The sequence below is a fragment of the Microcaecilia unicolor genome, chromosome 1 (assembly GCF_901765095.1).
Source record: "Microcaecilia unicolor chromosome 1, aMicUni1.1, whole genome shotgun sequence".
Classification (NCBI taxonomy): Eukaryota; Metazoa; Chordata; class Amphibia; order Gymnophiona; family Siphonopidae; genus Microcaecilia; species Microcaecilia unicolor.
The window spans coordinates 233,202,379-233,220,162 of NC_044031.1; the positions used below are offsets into that span (position 1 = coordinate 233,202,379).

The following is a 17,784-nucleotide window of genomic DNA, read 5'->3' on the forward strand; positions in this document are numbered from 1 at the left end:
GAAAACAGAGAGTAGGGATAAAAGCTCAGTATTCTCAATGGAGAAGGGTAGATAATGGAGTTCCCCAGGGCTCTGTGCATGGGACCACTGCTTTTTAACATATTTATAAATGATCTAGAGATGGAGTAACTAGTGAGGTAATTAAATTTGCTGATGACACAAAGTTATTCACAGTTGTTACATCGCAAAAGGGTTGTGAAAAATTACAAGAGGACCTTATGAGACTGGGTGACAGGGCATCCAAATGGCAGATGACATTTAATGTGAGCAAGTAGCAAGTGATGCATGTGGGAAAGAGGAACCTAAACTATAGTTACGTAATGCAAGGTTCCACATTAGGAGTCACCGATCAGGAAAGGAATCTAGGTGTCATCGTTGATGATACATTGAAATCCTCTGCTCAGTGTGCAGCAGCAGCTAAGAAAGCAAATAGAATGTTTGGTATTATTAGGAAAGGAATGGAAAACAAAAATGAGGATGTTATAATGCCTTTGTATCGTTCCATGGTGCAACCACACCTCGAATATTGTGTTCAATTCTGGTCGCCGCATCTCAAAAAAGATATAGTGGAATTAAAAAAGGTGCAGAGAAGGGCGACGAAAATGATAAGGGGGATAGGACGACTTCCCTATGAGGAAAGGCTAAAGCGGCTAGGGCTCTTCAGCTTGGAGAAAAGGTGGCTGAGGGGAGATATGATAGAGGTCTATAAAATAATGAGTGCAGTTGAACAAGTAGATGTGAAGTGTCTGTTTACTCTTTCCAAAAATACTAGGACTAGGGGGCATGCGATGAAGCTACAATATAGTAAATTTAAAATGAATCGGAGAAAATGTTTCTTCACTCAACGTGTAATTAAACTCTGGAATTCGTTGCCAGAGAATGTGGTAAAGGCGGTTAGCTTGGTGGAGTTTAAAAAAGGTTTGGACGGCTTCCTAAAGGAAAAGTCCATAGACTATTATTAAATGGACTTGGGGAAAATCCACTATTTCTGGGATAAGCAGTATAAAATGTTTTGTACTTTTTTGGGATCTTGCCAGGTATTTGTGACCTGGATTGGTCTCTGTTGGAAACAGGATGCTGGGCTTGATGGACCTTTGGTCTTTCCTAGTATGGCAATACTTATGTACTTATCTCATCTTCGTAAAATCAATAATGCTAAACTCAATAAACTTGAGAAGGATATTCACCAACTTGAAATGACTTTATACTCCTCATCATCAAAGTCCACGCTTCAAAATCTTAGATCTCTCAAAATGCAGTATAAATCTCTTTTATCAAACATCTCCAACATCATCACTTTTAAGCAAAACGTTATGTATTATACTGACTCCAACAAAGCTGGTAAACTGCTTGCATCTTATCTTAAAGGCAAAAGAACAAAACAACATATAGCTGATTTAAAATCCACTTCTGGATCCTCTATGATATCTTCTCAACAAATATTTGAAGCTTTTGAATCTTTTTACACGTCATTATATTCTTCTGATTTTCTTACATCATTTAATCTTCCTTGCCTTACTGATCATCAAAGAAGCCAGCTAAATCAACCTATTTCCCAAGAAGAAATCATCTCTACAATCAAGAAATTATCTTTTTCAAAAGCACCAGGGCCAGACGGTCTGCCAGTGGAGTTTTATAAATCATTCTCTACCTCCATTTCATCTCATTTAATGCTTTACTATCAAACCTTGTTAGATTCATCATCTCAAGGCCATTTTTTGGACGCAAATATTATAATGCTTCCAAAACCTAACACAGATTGTACCCTTGTACAAAATTAAAGACCAATTTCATTAATTAATGCAGATTATAAGATTTACACGAAGCTACTTTGTTGTAGAACGGAGACTGATATTCAAACGCTTATACATAGAGATCAAGCTGGATTTGTAAAATTCAGATATGGTGCTGACAACACTAGGTTATTATCCTGCTTATTTTCGAAGGAGAAGGGTACTCATCTTCCAACACAAATTGGGAGATGGGCGTCCTTCTCCTAAGGTCGCCCAAATCAGCATAATCGAAAGCCGATTTTGGGCGTCCTCAACTGCTTTCCGTCACGGGGACGACCAAGTTCAAGGGGGCTTGTCAGCAGTGTACAGAAGGTGGGACGGGGCATGGTTAACAGATGGGCATCCTCGGTCGATAAAGGAAAAAAGAAGGGTGTCCCTGACGAGCACTTGGCCGACTTTACTTGGTCCATTTTGTTTCACGACCAAGCCTCAAAATGTTGCCCGAACTGACCAGATGACCACTGGAGGGAATCGGGGATGACCTCCCCTGACTTCTTCAGTGGTCACTATCCACCTCCCACCCCGAGAAACAACTTCAAAAACATTTGCCTTACTAAACCACAGGCATCTATGAAGGCACTTATTCAGCTAATTTCCCAATTTACTATGCTGTCTGGCTATAAAATTAACTGGGATAAAACCGAGTTGATGCCTTTAAATGATGTCTGTATTCCTTTTACTATATCTGGTTCTCTCTTAAATGGTTATTCTATTAAATATCTGGGTGGGTTTTTTGATAGAGATTTTCCTACTATTATTAAAATAAATTCTAATAAGATTATGACAAAAATTGAAAATTCCACTTCATCCTGGTCCCCACTTAACATGGTGGGGCAGACTTGATACTATCAAAATGATGTTAATACCCAAAATTACATACACTCCCTTGTTCTTTGTACAAAAGACTGGAAAAATTGCTGTCTAATTTTTTGTGGAATCTTCGGTCACCCAGAATCTCCTTAGGTAAATTAAAACTACCTAAATCACAAGGTGGGGTAAAATTCCCTGATTTATTAACATATCATAAAGCTTTTATTATTCATCAGGGCTTGAATGGGTCACTCCTTTCAATACTTCTTCTCTGCCTAGTTGGCTAATTCTTGAGCAGTCCATTATAAATCCATTAATACACCCTCATCTAATGGGCATGCACCTTCCTAAAAATATTCCTTCTAATCCCATTATTAACACCGCCCACAAATTATTATCCTCTTTTGATAAGCAGCTAAATATTCCTTGTTCTGCTACCACACGCATACCTATATGGAATAATTCTAAATTTATAATTAATAGAAAACAGATTTCCTGGTCACAATGGCAGCATATTGATATATGGGATCTTAGTAATTTCCTTGATTTAAAAAATCATACTTGGAAATCATTTTCTGTTATGAAAGCAGAAGACTCTTTATTAGACTCTCAATTTTATCAATGGTTACAATTTAACTCAATGCTAAAAAAATGCAATCTACAAATTCAAAAAATGTTTCACATACCTGAGTGGAGGAGTAGCCTAGTGGTTAAGGTGGAGGACTTTGGTCTTGAGGAACTGAGTTCAATTCCAGGCACAGGCAGCTGCTTGTGACTCTGGGCAAGTCACTTAACCCTCCATTGCCCACTGCATTGAGCCTGCCATGAGTGGGAAAGCGTGGGGTACAAATGTAACAAAAAAACAACTTATTGATATATCTAAACTATTCCAACTTACTGGTCATGTGGCATCTCATATATATAAATTTTTCCTTAATAAATATTCTATTAAATGTATAGGTTTACGTAAATGCTGGGAAGAAGATATCCAGCAGCCTATCTCAGACAAAGTATGGGAACAGATATGGAATTCACTATTTAAATGTTCTAGATCCTCATCATTAACACAATCTCTTTATTTCTTCACACATAGGTCCTTCTGGACACCTCTCAAATCACACATGATTGACCCTTCTATCTCAAATTTATGTTGGTCTTGCCAATCTCAACAAGGCACTATCAAGCATATTACATTTGATTGATCTGAGAGTAGTCTTTTCACATTGGAAAATTCTGCATCAAGCTACTTATCAAGAATGGTGGAATCTGTTATTTCAAACTTATAAATATGAAATCATCTCATTTTTCTTTGTATAAGGAAAAGTGGTCTCCTTTAATATCTTATTTTCAAGATGTAAAATGAGAAGTGTTCTTGTATTTGTAATATATTACAAGCATGACTTGTAATTTTCCTTTTTTTTTTCTCTCTTTCTTTTTATATTTTCCAATGTTAAGTCAAATTATCTAATCCATTTGTTGTTACTCATGTTTCTCTTGTACTAAAATTTACTAAAATTAATAAAAATACTAAGTCTAAAAAAAAGGACATAGAGATGAGGGTTGATGTGAACATGGACAGACAGGAGGAGGAGGTGGAACGAATGGAGACAAAGAAAACGACTAGAAGAGTAACATAAGAACATAAGAATAGCTATACTGGGTCAGGCCAATGGTCCATCTAGCCCAGTATCCTGCTTCCAACAGTGGCCAATCCAGGTCACAGGTACCTGTCAGAAAACTCAGGAGAGAGGGAATTGGCATGGGGGGGGGGGGGCGGAGAATGGTAGGTGATAGAGCTGAAAACTTGAGAATTATGAAGGACTGAGAAGACATGCCAACAAAGGGGGAAGAAATGGAAGCTGATAAGACAAAGATAGAATGAGGCAGACAAAAGGAGAAAGATGTATCTCAGGTCATTAGCGATAGCAGTGGTAGAAGTAAAGGAGTGACCTGACTCGTATGTTATTATCTCTGGCAAATCATATATGTCTTTTTAAAATATTCAGAGCTACTGTAATATTGCTCTGAAGCTGTACAGCTCATTTTAAGAAACTAGAAAAATATATGCCAACTATTTTGCTTTTTGTGAGCAAATAGGTTTAAATACATATGCATCAAAAGTCTCAATTTTTCCAACCTGTTTATTCCCTCTTAAACCCTTTTACATCTCTAAGAATAATGAAACCCACAATTTACTTGAGTATAATGCCTGTTTATGACAGCTTTCACTTGCCTGGTGATCTGAAAAACATTGCTTTTGCATTCTTGATTTTTCTATTTTTTTTTTCCATTTTCAGAATACACCACAAAGCAACTTGAGAAATCTCATTGCCTTAATCAAGAGTACAAGGTGTTGCTGGAAGCAAACAAAAAAAGGAACTGATATACCTAAATAGGTACTGTGTGCTGTTATTGTAAGTTACCTAGTCTCTTTCTCTTTAATTCTGCTATTTTCGTATATTTTTGTGTTCTTACTTATTTACAATGTTGGCTGCCATTAGATAACATGTATGTGAGGCAATAAGGCTGAAGAAATCCCCTGAGACAAGAGTTTAGTCCTATAGAATTTCTGTAGCAGAGATCATACACAATGGTGTTTATCTGATTTATACTTTCTTTGACTACTTTCTGCCCTTGGTATTTGTCTTAACAGTATTGTTGAGCAGTTGCACGATACATAAACACTTATGATGTTAGTAACATCGATAGTGGGTTTACATGGATGTCATGCCAAACAAAATAATGTCACATCTGACGACATTGAACGTTGTATCTTTCACAAACAGTGCAACGTTGGCCATTTTAAAAGTAGGCCACTACTATGAATTCCTGAGTTTATCCCACAGAAATCATAGGGGGGCAATTCTTCAACTGGGTGCCTCTATTTAGGCACTCCAGGGATGCTTGGTAGGAGGCCATTTTATACCCGCATCTGGACACCCAGGTTCCATTATAGAATACTACAGTAACCTGCAAAGTAAGTAGGAGCCCTGCCCATGCTCTGCCCAAATATATGCTCCCTTGCATTTATGCGCCATCCCTCAGATTCTATGTATGGCACCCAAAGTTGTGCACTCGTGGGCTTACCACTCACTCTTCCGGGACTACCGCCAGCCCAACGCGGCCGCTGGCAGTAGTCCATCCCCGAGCACGTGCCATTTCCATGAGATAAAGAAAGCCTCCAGAAATGGCTTGCGTGGCGGTAACCCAGTGGTAATCGGGCATCACCACATGCTCCCGGTTACTGCTGGGTTAGCGCAGGAGCCCTTATCACTACCTCAATGGGTGGCTGTAACGGCTCCCCACCGCATGGCCATGCGGTGAGAGTTCTCTTACCACATGGCCATGTGTGCCTGGGGTCTTTTTACCTGCTGCGATAAAAAGGGCCCTAGTCCATGGGAAAAATGGCCCTCACCACTAGCGCAGGGCCCTTTTTCCAGCAGCTTGGTAAAAGGACCCCTTAGTGAGTTTTGTGTGTAATAGCTTATCCTGTTTTAGGATTAATTTCTCATTTCTGTTCTACTCTATTATTGGGATTTCCATCTGTTAAAAACGTTCGCTATAAGAGAATCCATGATGGCTCTTGTTCTTTTCCTGCTAGTAAATTGTGGAATTTTATACATGTACATGTACTTTCTAGTTACTTACAATTTTGTAAAAGATTGAAAGCTCATCTTTTTAGTAAGTATCTGAATGAATAACTCTGTAGGGCCTTCCTGATCCTTAATTGTGAGCTTTAAACTTGTGTAACCCACCTAGATTCTTTATTGATATTAGCGAGGTGTAAATACCTTGAATAGAATAGAATAGAATGCCTGGATTATATAATTAAAGAGAGGGAACGAAGTACAAACTAAAGTCCAAACAAAAAAAAACAGTACCACGGGCCTTTAAAAATGGAACACAGTTCTTTAATGAATGAGCCTTGACAAAAAGACCCGACACGGGCCGTGTTTCGGTGACTAGCACCTGCGTCAGGGGTCACAGTGATGACGTGGAAAACTTGGGGAATAACTCGAATATATTCCTCTACAATATATTATTCCTTACCCCACGTCTCATGTAGTAAAAGCTACAAAGCACCAAGGCACTTTCACTTTCTGTATCCAAATGGATGTTCCCAGTGCTTTGCATGGACAGAAGGTGCAGGAGCGGACTTAGAATAGTGCTAAAAACTAAGAGACAGCCAAAGTAATTGAAAGGGAAAGGCTATTTTAGCAGGGCACCATCTCACCCTTCTGAAAAGATTAGATAGATAGATAGATAGATAGATAGATAGATAGATAGATAGATAGATAGATAGATAGATAGATAGATAGATAGATAGATAGATAGATAGATAGATAGATAGATAGATAGATTTTGGGTTTTTTGAGAGGAGCAATCTGATGTCTACTACATAAGTATATAAGTGTTGCCATACTGGAACAGATCGAAGGTCCATTAAACCCAGCATTCTGTTTCCAAAATGGCCAATCCAGGTCACAAGTACATGGCAAGATCCCAGAACAGTCTTCCTCCTTTTTTAATACACGGAATATATTTGGCCTGGGCTTCCATGATGATATTTTCGAACAGCATCCATGCCTGATGTAAATTTTTGACCTTCGCAGCTTCTCTGTTTCACCGTTCTTCTCATTTTATCATAGTCTCCTCTTTGAAAGTTAAATGCTAACGTATTTGATTTCCTGTGTATACTTACTCTAAAGCCAAAATCAAATCTGATCATATTATAATCACTGTTGTTAAGCAGCCCCAGCACCATTACCTCCTGCAACAGATCATGTGTTCCACTAAGGACTAGATCTAGAGTTTTTCCTCCTCTTGTTGGCTCCTGTACCAGCTGCTCCATAAAGCAGTCCTTGATTTCATCAAGGAATTTTACCTCCCTAGCATGCCCTGATGTTACATTTACCCAGTCAATACTGGGGTAATTGAAATCGACCATTATTATTGTGTTGCCAAGTTAGCCTCCCTAATTTCTAATAACATTTCTACATCCATTTGTTCATCCTGGTCAGGTGGACAATAGTACACTCCTGTCACTATCCTTTTCCCCTTTACACATGGAATTTCAATCCAGAGGGATTCCAAGAAGTGTTTTGTTTCCTGCAGAATTTTCAATCTATTTCATTCAAGGTCTTCCTTAACATACATTGCTACCCCTCCACCGATTTGATCCACCCTATCACTGCAATAAAATTTGTACCCTGGTATAACAGTGTTCCATTGGATATCCTCTTTCAGAGATGCCTATTATATCTAATTTTTCATTTAGTGCAATATATTCTACCTCGCCCATCTTATTTCTTAGGCTTCTGGCATTCGCATATAGACATTTCAAACTATGCTTGTTTCTCCTATTTACATCTTGCTCAGTAGTTTGACAGTGTTGATTTGCAATCTTCTGTTTTAATTTTTATTTAAAGACACCTGATCTACTATGGTCTCTTTTGCAGCCTCGTATTGGGATACCCTATCTTTCCTGTTTTGGTGATATCTTTTAACCAGTTCTTAATCCTCAATAGGACATTACCTCCTATCCCATGACTCTCTAATTTCCTCAGAAGTCTTTCATGAGGTACTTTGTCAAATGCCTTTTGGAAAATTCAGATACACAATATTGACTGGTTTACCTTTATGCACATGTTTATTCACCCCGTCAAAGAAATGTAGTAGATTGCTGAGACAAGATTTCCCTTGACCAAATCCATGTTAACTAAAATTGTGCATAGAATATCCAGTTTCTGTTTGTGTTTCTTAATTTTTAACAAATCCAGCCTATCTTCCATCTTGGCTTTTTGGTATCTATCTTTTTTTTAATTAGTTTCCAAGACTCCCCACAGGCCATATTGCTTCTGAAAAACACTATTCCTATCCTCAACCACCTCTTAACTCTCCACTGCCCCAGGTATAAAAGTTAGATTGTGAGCCCACTATGAACAGAGAAAGTACCTGCATATAATATATGTAAAGCGCCAGAAAGGCAGTATATCAAATCCATGACCCCCTTTTTTTATATCCAGGATTATATGCACACTGTCCAATATATATCCTTGCTTGAATGTCAGCTTCCATCATTTGAACTTCTCCTTACAACCTTTGTCCCAAGTGTAACCTGAGGGCTCATAGAGTATCATTTTATAACAGGTTGACTAGGTAGGAAGTCCAACAAAGCACCTATTTGGGGTTATTTTATAAAAACATAGGTGATTACCCCTGTTCCCTCTAAGCTGATCGGGAATCCTCCACCTACAATCCTGCCTGTGGGTGGTGCTGTTGCTCTATCACATTTTTAATAGTGAGGGACAGGCAAGTTCTGCAGGACTACAGTGAGGCTACTTGTCCCTAGTGACTGAAAACACAATATTGAAGCATCACCCCCCACTGGCACCAATGCAGTTGGAGGACTCCTGCCCATCTTAATGGGAACAGCTGTGTCTATGTATCTTTATAAAATAGTCTCAGAAACCTGGAACAATCCTGGGTAAAATGCACTTGCATAACTTTCCACCTGCCTGGGAGTTGGTGTAAATTTACATATATCAAGTATGCGTGTATGTGCAAAAATGATAAAATGCACATATATACCACAACTCCACCTGCTCTCTATCCAGGTTTCTTCCCTGAACACATCTACATTCAGATTGCATGAAAGTAGGCATGAACATTCTCCACACCTATGTTATAAGTACATAACCCATAAAGAAATTGTATAAAAGCCCTCTTCAGTGGGTAAAATAGGGTTTGCCTACAGAAAAATATTATAAAATTCCTTTCAGTATATGGCACTTTCATGAACCTGAAAAGTTAAAGCAACAGATTTTACATTTTTAAGCTACAAGAATTTTTTGACAGCTGCCATGCAGAGGACCTGGGTTCAGTTCCCAGGTCAGGTCTTCCACTCTTTGGGCCAAAGAGAGCTGAGGATGTACATAGGTAGTTTTCACAGCTTCTGAGGAGAGGAGAGGGATTCCCAGTCATCTCACAGAGGCAATACCTCATGTCCAGATTTAGGTTGCAGGATTCCAGAAAGAGTTCCTGTGCATTCCACTCATCCAAGAACTAGCATTATGATAATGGGACTAGGCCAGTTGTGAGGGGCTATAAACTGGGTGGGAGTGAAGGACCCCCAGGCAGTTATGCTAGCATTGAACCCAACCCTAGTTCTGAATAAAGGTAGGAGCCCAAAGGAACAGGAGAAAACAGCTGACCCCCAAAACAGTAACTTAAAAATGAAAGAATGCATGAATGTTTCACTTCAGGATGTGTATGATTGTTAGAATGACTTTTCTAACTGACAAAGGACAACCACCATGGATTTATTGGCCTGGATAATACTGTATGCATGGTATGCTTTCCAGATTTGTCATTAAGCATTACAAATGCAGCAGTATCTCACACAGCACTTACATTATGAAAGAGGCCCCTTACACCCTTCAAGGCACTTGATCAAAGATGAGAACAGAAGTAATAGAATCAACAAAGACGGCATCACTGGTTTCCATCCTTGATACTTTTCAGTTCCAGTTGAATTTCTATTGATCTTTGTCTAGTATTTTCTGGTGTTTTAACCTAAAAGCTTCTTCTGGACTCCTATGCATGCTTATGTTTTTTGAGTCAGAAGTAGTACATTTTTAAATGACTTATGAAAACATGGGTAGGATTACACATGTGGTGTTTCTTTGTTTTTATTCTTTGTAATGCCTATAGAAAATCCCTTACCTTAGTAAAATGACAACAGATAAAAGTGAGTATAATCTATCTAGACTGCTCAGTAAGGTGGCTAGAGTTGTATTTGCTGCGTCATGCAGGTTATACCCCCTCTGTACTTTCTTTGTAGTGTGAAAGTCATTTATGTTTTGCTTTGATCCCATCCTCTTGCTATATAACAATTTCACTTATTCTAAATTCATTACCACTACCCAGTGTGTATGTGGTAATGGCAGTGAGCAAATCAAAGAGAGGCACTAAATGTCTTACAGCAGCACAAAAGAAGGACTGGAGCAGACACTATCGAGTCCAGATAGCAGAGAGGACTGCTTCTTCTGCCATTAGGAAGTGCTGAAGTCATCTTGGATGCTCAGTTTTACTCCCAGTGACAAGCTCTGAGTGTTTCTGGAGAGTTGCTTTAAGTTTGTATCCCTGATACAGCCTAGCCGGCGAAACGTGGCCAGGTTGGGTTCGTTTTAATAAAGATTCTTTGGACTTGATACTGTCTGCTCCACTCCTTGTGGTGATGGCAGGGCTGCTGCTGTTAAGACATAGGAAGGATAATTTTGAAATGATTCCACTCTAATAACTAAGTTGTTAGTTACCCAAGTAAAATCTGCAGCCGAAAACTGCCCTTCCTCTGCAAGTTGAAACATTTGTAGTGTTTCATAGTGCTTATTTTGTACCACAATGGAATGAGGCTGGGGGAGGATGATGCTGGAAAGCAATATGCAGGAGTTTTATTTTGAAATCTCCACATCTGTTTTACTGATAGAAGCTTTGTGCTTGCTGTAAAGCAGGTACACAGTTGACAGCTATGGAAGTACCTGCAGTTTTGGCTACCCTGCAAATTTTCAAACTGAAAGCTGTGCAGCAAACTTCAATTTATTTATTTTATATAGCATTTAATTTGTGCCTTTTCCAGTGGTAGTTCAATGCAAATTACATTCAGGTACAGTAGGTATTTCCCTGTTTTTAGAGGGCTTACAATCTAACCCCCCCCCCCCCCCCCCCCTGTTTACTAAGCCACACTAGCGGCTGCCATGCGGCAATGCCAACACTGGGGTTGTGTCGGCATTAGTGCATGGCAACCGCTACCACTGCTTAGTAAACGGGGGGGGGGGGGGGGAGTTTGTACCTGAGACAATGGAGGGTTAAGTGGCTTGCCCAATGACACAAGGAGTGTCAGTGGGATTTGAACATTGGTCTCTGTGATTCATAGCCTGCCGCTCTAGTCAATAGACTACTCCACCACTCCTTTTGGACTTGCTTAAGAATTCTCTTACAGTCTTAGCTTCAAACAGCCTCACAGCAGTGTCAATTGTCAAACTCAGACTAACATTCCAGTCTCCTCCCATAAGAATTTTGCAGGTACTATATTATACCATGGTGTCATGACCGTGGCTGTGCCCCTGCATCTAGACTCACATTTTTCCAGTGGTTGAGCTCTGTGGCTTCTCCAGACTGCCTTGTTTCTGCATTGATGCATCTGCTGCCTGTTTCCCTGTTACTCAAGCCTCACTCTGGTGTTCCTGCATCCAAGCCTCACTCCAGTCTATCCAAGCCTCACTCTGATGTTCTTGCATCCATACCTCACTTCAGTCTATTCAAGCCTTACTCTGGTGTTCCTGCATCCAAGCATCATTCCAGAGCACCAGAGGTTCTTTATAAGGAACTCTGAGGCTTTCATGCTTGACCTTTGCAAGAGGTTTCTTAGCCTTGTCTTTGTGTTTCCTGTTTGGATCCAGTTACAGCTTAGCCTTGTTCCTGTGTATCTTGTCCCTGAAGCCTTATTCCAGTATGCCTTGTTTTCTGCCTAGCTTTGTCCCTGTGAGTCTTGCACCCAAAAGCCTTGCTCCTGATAATCTTGTTCATGAAAGCCTTGTTCCTGCAAACCTTGTTCCTGAAGCCTTGCTCCTGTGTAGCCTTTTTCTACCTGTGTTCCTGTGAGTCTTGTTCCTGCAGTCTTGTATCTGCCTAAACGTGTTCCTATGAGTCTTGTACCTGAAAGCCTTGCTTCTACAAACTTTGTTCCTGAAAGCCTTGCTCCTGAGTTCTTGCCTTGTTTTCTGCCTAGTCTTGTTCATTTGTGTCTTGTCCCTGAAGCCTTGCACCTGCCTAACTTTGTTCCTGTGAGTCTTGCTTCTGAAGCCTTGTTCCTGTGTTTTGCTCCTGAAGCCTAGTTCCTGTGTTTCTGGCTCATGCTATAGCCAAACCCTGTTCATGGATTCTGCTCCAGCCAAATCTGGTTCCTGACTTTCTGCTCCAGCCAAGCCCAGTTCCTGGCTTTCTGCTCCAGCCGTCTTATTCCTGCCTTGTCTTCTGTTTGTTCCTGTTGCCTAGCTCCAGCCCTGCCCTGTTTCTGCCTAACTCCAGCCCTGCTTCGTCTACTGTGTCTTGTGCCTTGTCTTGTTTTGCTCTTTCTCGTGTCTGGATCCAGTTCTTGCTCGGCCTAGCCTTGCCTTGCCTGAACCCAATTGTAGCCTTGTTTCTGTGTCTTGCCTTGTTCCTGCTTGGTTCAGTTCTAGCTCTGTTGCTTTTCTCTCTTTGCCTCGTCTGGATCCAGCTTCTGTCTTACCTATATGCTTCGTCCAGTTGTGCCTAGACTTGCCTAGTCTTGTCCAGTCCTGTCCAGATCCAATTCTTGTCTTGTCCTTGTCTTGCCTTTTCTGGACCCAGTTTTAATCTAGTTCCAAGTCTTGCCTTTTTCTGCCTGAGTTCCAGTTCTAGCCCTTTGCTTTGTTTTCCTTGCCTTGTATGGATCCGTTCCTTGTCTTGTTTGTTGTACCTTGTTACTTCTCTCCTGCCTAGTTTAGCCTTGTCTTGTCCTGTCCAGTCCTATCTTTTATTTTGCTCTGGCTCCTGCCCTATGCCAGACCAGGGGACTTGTGTGCTGCAGCTCCAGCTACGGCCCAAGGGCTCACATTCCCTAAATTCGTGACACACGGCCAACAGGAGTGAACTATAAAATTCATTCTGCCTCTAGTTAGGCCCATGGATATTAACCAATACTAACACCTTCCTGTGAATAGAGCATTCCAACATACAAATCTCCCCTCCAGGTCCACCTGAGAATGCTGAACTATGTAGAAAACCAAAACAGAATAGAGTGAAGACAGCGTACCAAGGAGTAGGTGGTAATCATCAGTGCTGAAAACAGCAGATAGGTCAAGAAGGACGAAGATTGAGTAAAGGCCCTTGGATCTGGCCAGGAACAGGTCATTTAAGACTTTAGCTAGGGCTGCTTCTGTAGAAAGTGGAAGGAGAGAGCCAGATTGTAGTGGATCAAGAGTAGCTTGAAATGAAAGAAAGTCAAGACAGCAGTGGTGAGCAGCACATTCATGTAGCTTGGATGCACAAGGGAGGAGGGAGATGGGATATTAACTGGAAAGAAAGGCTTTCTGAGGAATGGTATAACCACAGCATATTTGAAGATATCAGAAACAGTTGCAGTGGAAAGTGATAGACGGATGATATGACGGATAGAAGGGGTGACTGTAAGGAAGATAGAGCTGAGTAATGGGTGGGAATGAGACCAGAGGAACAGGAAGTGAGTTTGGAGGAGGAGAGATGACGTGCAATTTCCTCTTCCTGTGATTGTAGAAAAAGGAAGAAAGGATGATGGTTTGAAGGAAGGCCTGATGCCCCAGGGCAAGCTAATTTAAATGATGCAGTGCTACTACTGGTAACTAAGGGAAAAAGTCAGAGGAAATGCGGGAAGGGAGAGGGACAGATGCAGGAAATGGAAAGTGGGGAGAAGACGCTGGAACCAGGATGGAGTGGGAAAGAGAGGTGCTGGACCCAGGGATAGTGATGCAGACAGGCAGGAGGCATACACGGGCAAGGAAAAAGGTGCCTGTACACTGTCACAAAAAAAGCCTAGGTATTATGGGAAGACAGACTTTGGATATCATAATGGTTGAGATGAGAGGTGCACAGACAGAATGGAGTTGCTTGAGTGAAGGGAAGAAAACGTTGAAGCCTGAGAACTGAGGAGAAAATATAAGACAAAATGGCTGATGAAGTGATTAAATAGAATAAAGGCAGTGTGGTCTTGAGGTATGCGGTGGCTTGAGATGGGAAATAAGATTGAGAAGAGTGAGTGACAAGAAGGAAAAAGTGTAGTGGGGCAATTGGTAGATTGATTGCTTATTATGCTTATGACCTGAGTTCAAATCCTGCACTGGAATTTCTCTCAGGTAGTCAGCTTAACCATCCATCCAGTTTTGGTTAATAAATGAGTAGCCAGCCTTAGCTAGGGGGTAAAGCTGTCTGAGGAAGGCAATAACAAATCAGCCTGCTAATAGTCTGCCAAGAAACGATCACACATGTGGCAGCTCCCATTAGTCATTCACAACTTGCATACAGGGGACTACCTTTACCTTTATTTAAGATGTTTCAGGGGCATAGACAGCAGCCCATTTTTTTTGGGGGGGGACCAGGGTGGACTGGGGGGACTCCCATTCCTCTCTGTTATTTCTCCCTCTCCCCCCCCCCCCCCCCCCCCCCGGGTTAAAAATTTTACATTTACTGGTGGGAATGCCCAAGTCGAGCCAGCTGATGAGCTCCATGGCCTGAACCTCCCTTGGCGCAAGGAAGTCGGTGGCATGCTTTCCAGCCAACGACTCTGGCACTCCTCTCATATGTTCAATTCTTGCGCGTGAACTGAGCTTGCGCAAGGAGTTCTGGCAGCAGCGACGACCGTAAAGTACGCTGCCAACTTTCTCACACCAGAAGAGATTCAGGCCACAGAGCTCTTCAGCTCACGGAGCTTGGGCATCCCTGCCAGCCATTCAGGTACTGCAGTTTGGGGGAGGCCCAGACCTCCCCTCCCCCATGGCTACATCAGTGATTAGGCTAATATATGTTCCTTTAAAGAATAGGGTCTACCAGGCATCCCCAATTATAAAAATGTCCTCCACATGCATGAATTAGGATACACTAAGTGCCAAACCAATGCCTTTATTGTTACCATGGCTGTACACTTAACAGTCTTAATACACTTTAGTAAAAGACCCACTATGTTTTTAAAAATTAAAGAACCCCTTCATCAGTTCTCTTGAATAATATTTCAGCATTAAATGAATGGGGTTTTTTTCTGTATCATTCTGTTTACACAATGAGGATAGGCAGGAGACGCAATAGAGCAGAAAATCCATATATTATCCAGTGTTAAATTAATTACTTGATTGATCTTATACATTTTCCAAGGAACAAAATGTGCTCTTATTGTTAAAATTACAGAGCTTCTAAATTCCCCCTCTGTTGGTTAGCTCAGATAGATACTATTTCCCTGCTGCTAGGAATGGGTCTGCATGATGATTATACACACTAGAACCAAATGTATTCCCCACCACCAGCACCATCACCCCCTTCCACCACTGCTCATCTAATACTGGGGATCCTCATAACTCATACCGTGGATCTATGTTGTTCTTTGTTTAGCTATGGTCTGTTTAACCTTTCTTCTTTCATTAATCGTGATGCAGAAATAGCAGCTCAATAGGACCGTAAATTTCAAGCCCACGGGACAGAAAATGTTAGGCAATTTAATCACCCAATCTGTGTGCATTGTGAGGAAGAGAAGCAGTGTTAGTTGAGGCCAAGAAAAATAGTGGAAACTATTATAAAGAATAAAATTACCGAACACATAGATAAACACGGCTTAATGAGACATAATCAATATAGATTCAGCCAAGAGAAATCTTGCCTCATCGATTTGCTTCATTTCTTTGATGGTGTGAATTAACATGGATAAAGCTGAGCTGGTTGTTGTGTATCTAGATTTTCAGAAAGCTTTTAACAACGTGACTCATTAAAGACTCCTGAGAAAATGTAAAGCCCATGGGATAGGAGGCAATGTTATGTTGTGGACTGGGGACTGGTTAATAGATAGAAAACAGAAGATAGGGTTAAATGGCCATTTCTTCCAATGGTGTAAGGCAAATAGTTAAGTACCCCAGGGATTGTACTGGAACCAGTGCTGTTTAACATTTCTATAAATGATCTGGAAATAGAACGATGAGTGAGGTGATTAAATGTGCAAATGACACAAAACTATTCAAAGTTGTTAAAATGCATGTGTACTGTGAAAGATTGCAGGAAGACCTTAGGAAATTGGAAAACTGGCATCCAAATGGCAGATGAAATTTAATGTGGACAAATTCAAAGTGAAGCACATTGGGAAGCATAATTCAAATCATAGTTACTTCATGCTAGGTTCCACTTTAGGAGTCATCACCCAAGACAAGGGCATAGCTATCATTGTGCCCAGTGTGCAGTGGCAGCCAACAAAGCAAACAGAATACTGAGAATTATTAGGAAAGGGATAGCAAATAAAACAAAGAATATTATAATGCCTCCATATCACTCTATGGTGTGAACTCACCTTGAGTATTGTATGAAATTCTGGTTGCCGTATCTCAAAAAAAGATATACCTTAATTAGAAATGTTTCAAAGAAGGGCACCCAAAATGATTAAGTGGGTGAAGTATTCACCATATAGAGGGGTTAGAATTCCACTTTTTTATGATCAGCCTAACCAATACATGCTCCCATAACAGAGACTCTCTTGTAGCTAGACTTGCTATTGGCTCATTTCTAATCTGTTGCTATTTATCCAAATTAATGGAAGAATAGTTAATCAGCAGCTTCTATAGAACGTGATGGTGGAAACTGTCGCTGGCTAAATTAGACCTTGATATTCAACCCTGGGTCATGTCCAGGCATTAGCACTGAAAATCTAGGTCTGCTGAACTGCTGCTGGCCAACTGAATATATGTGGGTCATGGTCAATATTCAGCTGGAGCCAGTATAAGATATTTATGACTCTCCAGCTCACTTAAATTGTTTTGAATATCAACCCCTTAATGTATTACATCCACATTAATCAGGGTTTCACCTGCAACATAGCATGGAGACCGTGAGGAGCATAATTGAAAGGGACGCCCAAGTTTTGCTGAGGATATCCTCGAAAATTATCCCGATGAAGGGGCAGGGAAACCCGTATTATCGAAACAAAATAGATGTCAATCTTTCATTTCAATAATATGGTTGGGGACGCCCAAATCTTGAAATTTAGGTCGTCCTTAGAGATGGTCGTCCCTAGACTTGGTCGTTTCTGATTTTCAGCGATAAAGGAAACCAAGGACGTCCATCTCAGAAACGACCAAATGCAAGCCCTTTGGTCGTGGGAGGAACCAGCATTCGTAGTGCACTGGTCCCCCTGACATGCCAGGACACCAACCGGGCACCCTAGGGGGCACTGCAGTGGACATCAGAAATTGCTCCCAGGAACATAGCTCCCTTACCTTGTGTACTGAGCCCCCAACCTCCCCCCCCCAAAAAAATAAAAACCACTACCCACAACTGTATGCCACTACCATAGCCCTTATGGGTGAAAGGGGCACCTAGATGTGGGTACAGTAGGTTTCTGGTGGGTTTTGGAGGGCTCACATTTAACCACCAC

General features: G+C 41.0%; 1 protein-coding gene across 1 annotated transcript in view; it reads left to right on the forward strand.

Annotated features, from left to right (window-relative positions):
* LOC115471036 (poly(rC)-binding protein 3-like) overlaps positions 1 to 17,784 on the forward strand; it is a 1,141,923-nt gene that overhangs the window by 672,955 nt on the left and 451,184 nt on the right. The window contains exon 5 of the mRNA XM_030204708.1: positions 4,901 to 4,999. The gene's annotated coding sequence lies outside the window, so the exon portion shown is untranslated. The remainder of the gene's footprint in view (positions 1 to 4,900; positions 5,000 to 17,784) is intronic.